Below are 10,951 nucleotides of genomic sequence, written 5' to 3'. Positions count from 1 at the left end.
AGGCACACATTCAGGTGATGCTCGATCACCCTCCTTGGGACTCCAGCAAGGAACTTGGGATCCCATGCAAATACCTCCTTGTTCGCGCTTAAGAAATCGACCAACACCTTTTCTTGGTCTGGGGCGAGGTTGGTACCTATGGTGAAGGTGGCTCCTGATGCCCCATCTTGGTCGACCGGCACCTGCTTCGTCTCGGCCCGGTCGTGAGAGAACAACTGCTTCTTTTTTGCTGGCGTGGCTCCCGGAGTCCTCAGGGTTCCTTCCTCCACTGGTCGTGCGGCAGCTGCGGTCCTCAACACGAGCTTGAGAGACACCAGCGCTTACTTGGTGTCTCCGGCCACAGTGAGGACGCCGCTGCTTCCTGGCATCTTCATAAGGTTGTAGGCAGGGTGGGTTGCCGCCAAGAACTTGGCTAAGGCCGGGTAACTGAGGATGGCGTTGTACGGGAGGACGATGCGGGCAATGTCAAAATTGATGAGCTCGGTGCGGTAGTTGTCGCGGGTGCCGAAAGTTACTGGGAGGCGGATCTGTCCCAAAGGGTTGGTGGAGCCATCATCAACCCCGGAGAACGGCTTGCTGGGGCAGAGTCGGCCGTGTGATACGTGAAGCAAGCCAAAAGCTTCCACGGAGAGCACGTTGAGTCCGGCCCCACCGTCGATGAGAGTCTTGGTTACCGCCACGTTACAGATGGTGGGGTTGCAGAGCATCGGGAGAGCGCATGCGCCCGCGGTGGTGACATGATGGTCTATTGAGTCGAAGGTGAGGTTGGCCTTAGGTGCCTCCCATCTCGGAGGAGCTCCCTGTCGCACGCATGCGGCACCTGGTTGACGAAAGAAATGCTTGATATGACGGTCCAAGGGCGGCGCCTGAGAACCACCGAGGAGTGCTGCGATGGCGTGGGGCTTCGGTGCTGCGAAGTGCGCGATGAAGAGGTCGCACAGCTCCTCCCAGGAGGCCACAGAAGATTCCGGCAGACTGAGGAACCAGGCGCGCGGCACACCAGTGAGGGCCATGGGGAACTAGTTTGCCATGACCTTGTCTTCCCCGCCTTCCGCCCAGACGGCCTCCTCATACACTTGGAGGAAGCCTGGCGGGTCCGCCGCATCGTCGTATCGGGGTGGCAGGTCCGGCCTAAACTTGGGCGACCACCGCACTCGCCGCAAAGGGGTGAAGGCTCAGAGGCCATCAGCGCCTCCGCGCACGTCAGTCAGTCCAGCTAGAGGGGCGGCGCCTACCATGGAAGTCGAACGAAGAGATGAAGCAGGTAGAGAGACAGGGCGGACAGAAAGGTGGAGCTTCAACGCACCCCCTACCTGGCGCGCCAAATGTCGGATTTAGGGCTCCGCAGACCCTTGAGAGGTTTGAACACTTGGTGCGTACGAAGAACTCCCTCTTCCCAACCTGCCGGCCCAATGATTCCATGGCCTAGCTCGACGAACCCATGGGACAAGGGACACAACGGTTCATCCTGGTTCGGGCCATCTTGCGGTGTAATACCCTACTCCATCTTTGTGGCGGATTGCCTCGAGCGGCTGAGGATGAACCACTACAGTGGATGAACTGCCTCAGGTGGTGAGGTGTTCTTGAGCTCTATGAGCTAGTGAGGTGGTTAGGGTGGAATGGATCCGATCCCTCCTTCTCTCTGGTGGATAGGTCCTGTTTATAGTGGCCTTGGTCCTCTTCCCAAATGTTGGCAGGAAGGGATCCCACAATGGCCAAATTCAAAGGAGGACAACTAGTACAAGTTATCCTGACAAAAGTAGTCTTTGCCTGCAAAGGCTCTGTTGGTGACGCTGTAGTGGGCTCCGTGATGACCTCCGTCCTGTCGTCCCGGTGGTCCTGGTCTTGTTGCACTAATATGGAAACCTTTGCTTGATTCCTCAGGATTCCGCGCCTGCGCTTGCCTCCTTGGCACCAAAGAGGAAACTGGTATGCTGCGCCTGCTGGCGCCCGCCTGGCCTTGGTCATCATGGCTCACGTCATGTGAACCTCGTTAGGTGCACCTGCATTGATGTCTCCACTCCTCGGGAGCCAGCCTAGTGAGGCCGCCCCCCAGGGAGGTCTTGGTGTTGTCCACCTCGCAAGGCTTGGCCCCTCGTGAGGGTATTGGGTCATTGTTGCTGAAACTGGGCCGTACTGGTCTGTCCATGGAGCCACGCCGTGGGCCGCAGGCAGGCAGGTCTGGGTACCCCCGTTCCCAGGGCGCCGACAGTGACCAGTCGAGCCGGCGACAAAGATGCCAACGTCGACCATAAAGCTCGGCTCTGATGCGTAGATCGCGTCGGAGACGATCCGAATTCCCATCGCACCATGGCGACTGCCAGCAGGCTCTCAATGAAAGCACCAATGTCGGTTCTATGTTCGGCAAATCTCATAGTAGGGGTCCTATCCTAGGCGTCTTGGAGCGATGATAACATGGACACATGATTTTACCCAGGTTCGGGCTCTCTTGAAGAGATAATACCCTACGTCCTGCTTTTGATTGTATTAGTATAAGGATAGTACATAGTACAAGTATCTACCAGAGATTGTAGTAATGAATATGAGATGATCTATTGACAAGCCTGGCCTCTATTTATGTAACGCAGTAGAGGCCTAGGGTTTAGAGGAGTCCTTGTCTTGGGCGCCAAGTCTTGTGGAATCCTCCTTGTATGCGGCATGGGCTGCCCGAAGTGGCCCATAAGTGAACAGCCATGGGGGTCCTCGACCCGATCCAGCTGGTCGGGAGATGATGTGGTGAGTACCCCCTAGTCCAGGACACCGTCACCTGCTGCTATATATACTGGACCAATTACTAGAGCTCGCGCACGCCAATTGAATTACCAAGTACTTTCGTTTCTTGGTGACGATTCTAATGTTCATGAGAATATGATGCTGCCTATATTGGATACATTTGGTTTGCTTACAAATGAAGGGCCTAGCTTGGACAAGAAAGATGAACCTTGAAGCAAGCTCAAGCATGGAGATGATGGCATGCGCAAGGGGAACAAGAACGGAGTTACAAGTGATGATTCCAGGACGTTGAAGCCACGATATTGAGTGCATGAAGCCTTGGACGAAATATACAAGATGTCAGTTCATAAATTTCGTCAAAAGCTATTCTGGTGTTGTGTCACCTTATTTTTGGGCCAGGCCCATGTAATTTCGAAATACTTCATTATAGGATGTTTTTAGAGTTTGTACGTGTGGGGAAACAAGAGTTATGGTTGGTTTAGGACCCCTCCTCCAAGGGCCACGAAATCCCCCCTCTTTCCTCCATATATATAGCCCTTAGGATGTCATTTAGACTTTGGGTTTTGTCTAGATTAAAAGTTCGCCATAGTTGGAACTTCGCGTACTTCGTTTGTGTTCAACAACCAAACCAAGGCCTCACAGAACCCCACCTTGATCAATAAAGCTTTCATCTTATATTCGCAATATCCAGATTGCAATCTTAGTTTCTTGCTTGATCTTTGTTTGCTTGCAAGAAATAGACCCTAGTGGTCTAGTTGATCGTGCTCTAGCGTGGTCAATAACCCCTCGGAAGTTGGTTTACCGATTGCTAAGGCGCGATCTCTCGCACATTCGTAGTCGGATCGTGAAGGTTGACTCCTACAAAAAATGATAGCTATCTCATCGAAACATCGGGACACCCTCGCTTCTATCAAGTGGTATCAGATTTCCAGGTTGCTCGGTGAGATTTTACAGTTTTACATAGTTTAGATCGAGTCTGTTCTTCATACCTACAGTTCATGAAAAAGCCACAAAAAATTAGGGTTAGTTCATCATATCCGAACCAATCTGAGCCTTTGCATAATCTTTTTAGGGTTTTTTCTTTGTTGAATTTGCGGTTGCATCATCGTGTCTAGATGCTGGTCTTAGCGTCTAGTCTTTTAGAGTTTCGAGTTCTGGTCATAAGTTGTCATGCCGTCGCCGCACCTTCATCATTGCCCCTGCCATCTACCACCACTGCTTATCCGCCACCGATCCGTATCCATATACCATCACCAATCCGTATCCATATACCACCACCGCTAGAATATACCACCACCGCTGCCATATACCACCACCGCTACCATATATTACCATAATATATCCACCACCAATCTGAGTTCTTTTCATATTATGTTTGTTTTCCAGATCTCCATCTATTTTCCAATTCATGTTTCCATGCCTGAGTAGGGTTCGAGACCCCCGGGCAGTTTCTAGGCCAAAATTTTGGCAGCCGAAAATATTTTTTCCCTATCCTGTTTTTATGCTTTTCTGAGTCTTTTGAGACACTCGCCATCATAGTGATTTCCTGTCGCACTTTTTCGGCATCGCTACCCTGATTTCCGAAAAAAATTTGTCAAAAAAATTTGTGCCTATCTTGTTAGTTTGACTTGGGAAGAGTTTTGAGATACTCGCCATTATTGTGATTTTTCGCAAAAAAAGAGGGCAAAAAGAGAAAAATCTAGAGTGTGCTTTTCCCTTGTTTACGTGTCGCGCCGTGATTTTGTTCATGTTCTAGGCTCGTGTCTCTAGTACGGTCTAGCCTAGGACTAGCACAGCACCGTCGTTGAGCGTTTATTCAACTTTGCATCTCTGAATTGATTACAGCTGACCCTTTTTGCTACCATATTATAAGCCTTCCTAGCTCCACATACATCTACGTCGTGCGTTTGAGTCTCCCTGGTAATCGCCCTATCCAAGCTTTGATAGTTTTGAATACAGTGATTGCCGATCACCTCCTGCTGATGGGTAAGAATTGGTAAGAATTTGATATTTGCTTGACGAATTTGTGACACCCACCACCACCACTTGTTAGTAGTCTGTAGGATCATATTCTTGTGTGTTTCTATTGCTGCTAACCATGGCAGGATCATGAGCCGACGAGATTTACTTGGAGAACTTGACAAACAAGGTGCTTCGTGATAAGTTTCTGTAAATGATGAGTGGACAGGTGCAAGATGTGCTCAACAAGTTTGAAGAGGCCATGGAGAAGATAGATGGCATGGAGAAGACGTTCGAAACAAAGCTTGATAACAAGTTTAATGAATTGCTCGCGCGTCTTCCACAACCACCGCCGGCTACACCTGTCGCACCTCTACAACAACAACAACAACAACAACATCATCAACAACAACAACGTCACCTTCCAAATCAAGTGGGATGAGCATTGCGCGTTCCCCTTGAGCCTGGTCAAAATTCTGGTGTCGTTGTACCTACTGTTGATGCTTCTGTAGCTCCTGCTGCTACTGTAGAGGTGGAGGACCATTACGAGGATAAGGTTGATCAAAATCAGAACTACATGCAATCACCAGCAACACCACCACCAGGTCGTCCTCATGCATATCATCGCAACGGTAGGGCTGCACCACCACCTAAGGTAGGAGATCGTGACCATCTTCCTAAACTAAAATTGAATATTCCACCATTTGAGGGTAGATATGTTCCTGATATATATCTTACTTGGGAGTTAGAAACTGAACAACGTTTTACATGTTTACAATATCCTGAGGAGAGATGTGTTCCTGGTACTGTTTGTGCTTTCACTAGTTTTGCATGTGTTTGGTGGTCTAAACATTATATATTATATCCTATTCTACCTACTTGGGCTGCTTTGGCAACTGCTATGCATACTCATTGGGTTCCACCATATTATCAACGTGAATTACTTAAAAAATTGTAGCGTTTAAGACAAGGAAAAATTATGTAGAAGAATATTATGAGGAATTACAAACTAGCATGATTAGATGTGGTATTGTTGAGATTAATGATGCTATGCTTGCACGTTTTATGGGTGGATTAAATAAAGAGATTCAGACCGTTCTAGAGTATAAGGAATATAATAATATCACTAATTTATTCCATCTTGCTTGCAAAGCTGAACGTGAAGTGCAGGATCGACAAGCATTGGCGCGCATTAACTTTTCTACAGGTCAACCTTCATCATGGACATCGCGTGCATCCTCTACTTCCACATGTTCTGCTACACCGACACATCCGTCATCTGCCACCTCCAACCGTGATACAAGAAAGCAGGCACAACCACCACTATCTGCCAAGAGCACACCTTCTGGGCCTGCACAAAGCTCTTCTTCATCCATGGCATCAACAGGGCAAACACATAATATTATTTGTCGTCGAGAATGCCCATCTAAGCGTGTGATGATTGTAATTGAGGATGGTGGGTATGATCTACTAGTGACTATGATGAGGAGACTTTGGCTCTTATTACAAGTGAAGAACACGGTGGAGATGATTCTGATCATGAGATGCAATACAGGGCTGCTGAAGATGCTGACAGGTATGAATATTTAGTTGCTCAACGTGTTTTGAGTGTGAAGGTTACACAAGCTGAGCAAAATTAGAGGCATAATTTATTCCGTACAAAGGGAGTTGTGAAGGAACATTCTGTTTGCGTCATCATAGATGGAGGGGGCTGTAACAACTTGTCTAGCATGGGGATGGTGGAGAAGCTATCTCTCACCATAAGAACACATCCACATCCTTACTACATCCAATGGTTCAACAACAGCAGCAAGGTTGAGGTATACATATTGTTCGTGTGCATTTTAGTATATCTACATATACTGATTATGTTGATTGTGATGTGGTACCCATGCAAGCGTGTTCCTTATTACTTGGTAGACCATGACAATTTGATAAAATTTATGTACACCATGGTAGAAACAATCAGTATACTCTTGTTCATAAGGATAAACATGTTACTTTGCTTCCTATGTCTCTTGATTCCATTTTGAAATATGATATTAATAGAGCTAATAAAGCAAAACAGGAGAAAAATAAGAGTGAAAATCAGATTGTGGCAAAAGAATTTGAGCAACACATGAAGCCTAATAATAAACCATCTAGTGTTGCTTCTAAAATTAAATTGAAAAGTGCATGTTTAGTTGCCACCAATTCTGATATTGATGAGCTCGAGTTTAGCAAATCTGTTTGCTATGCTTTTGTGCGCAAAGAGGCATTATGTTCATTCGAAGACGTGCCTTCCTCTTTGCCTCCTACTGTTACTAACATTTTGCAGGAGTTCGCTGATGTCTTTCGACAAGACGTGCCACCGGGATTACCACCTATTCGAGGGATTGAGCATCATATTGACTTAATTCCCGGTGCATCGCTACCCAACCGTGCACCATACTGTACCAATCTAGAGGAGACAAAGGAGATTATGCGTCAAGTCCAGGAGCTGCTCAACAAAGGTTATATACGCGAATCCCTTAGTCCTTGTGCTGTTCCTATTATTCTAGTGCCGAAAAAGGATGGTACATCGTGTATGTGTGTTGATTGTAGAGGCATTAATAATATTACTATTCATTATCATCATCCTATTCCTAGGCTAGATGATATGCTTGATGAATTGAGTGGGTCTACAATATTCTCCAAAGTTGATTTGCGTGGTGGATACCATCAAATTCGTATGAAATTGGGGGATGAATGGAAAACATCACTTAAAACTAAGTTTGGATTATATGAGTGGTTAGTCATGCCTTTTGGGTTACTAATGCACCTAGTACTTTAATGAGATTAATGAAAGAAGTTTTATGTGCTTTCATTGGACGATTTGTGGTAGTCTATTTTGATGATATACTGATTTATAGCAGATCTTTGGAGGAACATTTGGAACATTTACGTGCTGTTTTTATTGCTTTACGTGATGCATGTTTGTTTGGTAACCTTGGGAAGTGCACCTTTTGCACTGACTGAGTATCTTTTCTTGGCCATGTTGTTACTCCACAGGGAATTGAAGTTGATAAAGCCAAGATTGAAGCTATTGAGAGTTGACCGCAACCCAAAACGGTCACACAAGTGAGGAGTTTTCTTGGCCTCTCTTGATTCTATAGGTGTTTTGTGAGAGATTGCAACACCATTGTTGCGCCTTTAATGAGCTTACAAAGAAGGATGTGCCTTTTGTTTGGGGTACCGCACAGGAAGAAGCCTTCACCGCATTGAAAGATAAGTTGGCACATGCTCCTTTACTCCAATTTCCTGATTTTAATAAGACTTTTGAGCTTGAATGTGATGCTAGTGGAATTGGATTAAGAGGTGTGTTATTACAAGATGGCAAACCTGTTGCATACTTTTCTGAAAAATTGAGTGCGCCTAGTCTGAATTATTCTAATTACGATAAAGAATTATATGCTCTTGTTCGGACTTTAGAAACATGGCAACACTATTTATGGCCCAAATAATTTGTTATACATTCTGATCATGAATCTTTGAAACATATTAAAAAAACAAGCTAAATTGAATCATAGACATGCTAAATGGGTTGAATTCATTCAGACTTTTCCTTATGTCATTAAACACAAGAAGGGTAATGAAAATGGTATTGCTAATGCATCGTCTCGTTGCTATACTACACTTTCACAACTTGACTTCAAAATATTTGGTTTGGAGACCATCAAAGATCAATATGTGCATGATGCTGATTTTAAAGATGTAATGCAGAATTATAAAGAAGGAAGAACGTGGAACAAGTTCGTCATTAATGATGGATTTGTGTTCTGTGCTAACAAGCTATGCATTCTAGCTAGCACCGTTCGTCTTTTGTTGTTGCAGGAGGCGCATGGAGGAGGATTAATGGGACACTTTGGCATGAAGAAGACGGAGGACGTACTTGGTACACATTTATTTTGGTCAAAGATGAGACGGGATGTTGAGCGTTTTGTTGCTCGCTGCACTACATGTCAAAAAGCTAAGTCATGACTCAATCCTCATGGTTAATATATGCCTTTGCCTGTACCTAGTGTTCCTTGGGAGGATATATCTATGGACTTCGTTTTAGGTTTACCTCGAACAAAGAAGGGGAGGGATAGCATATTTGTCGTCATGGATAGATTCTCAAAAATGGCACACTTTATACCATGTCATAAAAGAGATGATACTATTAATGTTCATGATTTGTTCTTTCATGAAATTATACTCTTGCATGGTGTGCCAAATACTATTGTTTCAGATCATGATACTAAATTTCTTAGCCACTTTTGGAGATGTTTATGGGCTAAGTTGGGGACTAAACTACTTTTTAGTACTACTTGTCACCCCCAAACTAATGGACAAACTAAAGTAGTCAATAGAACATTGTCTACTATGCTTAGGGTTGTTTTGAAGAAGAATAAGAAAATGTGGGAAGAATGCTTGCCTCATACTGAATTTGCTTATAATCTTCATTGCATTCTACTACTAAGATGTGCCCTTTTGAAATTGTGTATAGTTTCCTACCTCATACACCTATTGATTTGTTGCCTCTTCCATCTTCGGAGAAGGTTAATTTTGATGCTAAACGACGTGCTGAATTGATTTTAAAAATGCATGAGTTAACTAAGGAAAACATTGAGCGTATGAATGCTAAATATAAACTTGCTGTAGTTAAGGGCAGAAAACATGTTGTGTTTGCACCCGGAGATCTTGTTTGGTTACATTTGCTCAGGATAGATCTCCTAATTTGCGCAAATCAAAGCTAATGCCATGTGCTGATGGTCCTTTTAAGGTGTTAGAGAAAATAAATGATAATGCATATAAACTTGAGCTGCCTGCGGATTTTGGGGTTAGTCCCACTTTTAACATTGTAGATTTAAAGCCTTATTTGGATGAGGAAGATGACCTTCCGTCGAGGACGACTTAATTTCAAGAAGGGGAGGATGATGACGACATCAATACCATTGTTACACCCACAGCCCCTGCTGCTATACATATTGGACGAATTACTATAGCTCGCGCACGCCAATTGAATTACCAGGTACTTTCATTTCTTGGAAACGATTCTAATGTTCATGAGAACATTATGTTGCCTAAATTGGATACATTTGTTTTGCTAACTAACGAAGGGCCTAGTTTGGAAAAGAAAGATGAACCTTGGAGCAAGTTCAAGCATGGAGATGATGGCATGCGCAAGGAGAACAAGAACAGAGTTACAAGTGATGATTCCAGGACTTTGAAGCCACTATAATGAGTGTATGAAGCCTTGTACGAAATATACAAGATGCCACTTCATAAATTTCGTCTAGAGGCTATTCTGGGTGCTGCATCACCTTATTTTTGGGCCACACCCATGTAATTTCTCAATACTTGATTATAGGTTGTTTTTAGAGTCCGTTTGTGTGGGGAAAGAAGAGTCAGGGTTGGTTTAGGACCCCTCCTCCAAGGGCCACGAAAGTCCCCCCCCCTCTTTCCTCCATATATACAGCCCTTAGGGAATCGTTTAGACTTTGGGTTTTGTTTAGAGTTCGCCATAGTTGCAACTTCGCGTACTTCGTTTGTGTTCAACAACCAAACCAAAGCGTCACAGAACCCCGCCTTGATCAATAAAACTTGCATCTTATATTCGCAATATCAAGATTGCAATCTTAGTTTCCTGCTTGTTCTTCGTTTGCTTGCAGGAAATAGACCCTCGTGGCCAGGTTGATCATGCTCCGGCGTGGTCAATAACCCCTCGGAAGTTGGTTTAGCAATTGATAAGGCGTGACGTCTCGCACGTTCGTAGTCGGATCGTCAAGGTCGACTCCCATAGTAAACAATAGCCATCTCATCAAAACATCGGGACTCCCTCACCTCTATCAATTGACAAAACGATCTCTAGAGAGCAATTATGACTTGGGATCCCGTGGATTGTCCTTACCACCGCTCATTTCGCATAAAGACTTCGTGCATATCTTCTACATGGCCCTCACATGGTTATGGGTTATTGTCCATTATGTATCATTTTCCCCATATTGCCATGTTCACTTTGCATGATATGCTCATTCCTATACCTTTGTCATGCATTTGTGACCCATGCTTTGCATCTCACATGACACTTGATTCTAGCACTTGTATGCCTATTTGCAAGCTTGGTGGAGATATTTCTTGTTATTGCCATGTTTCCTTTCTACTCCATGCCTATGAGGATTCTTTGACCATGATTTACTTTCGTGCTTGCGATATGTCATGTGCATTAGCTATACCTACTATTTGCTCACATGACATG

This window comes from Triticum urartu, chromosome 4 (genome assembly GCF_003073215.2).
Source record: "Triticum urartu cultivar G1812 chromosome 4, Tu2.1, whole genome shotgun sequence".
NCBI classification, from domain to species: Eukaryota; Viridiplantae; Streptophyta; class Magnoliopsida; order Poales; family Poaceae; genus Triticum; species Triticum urartu.
The sequence above is the reverse complement of the archived record's forward strand: the minus strand, read 5'-3'. Positions refer to the sequence as shown.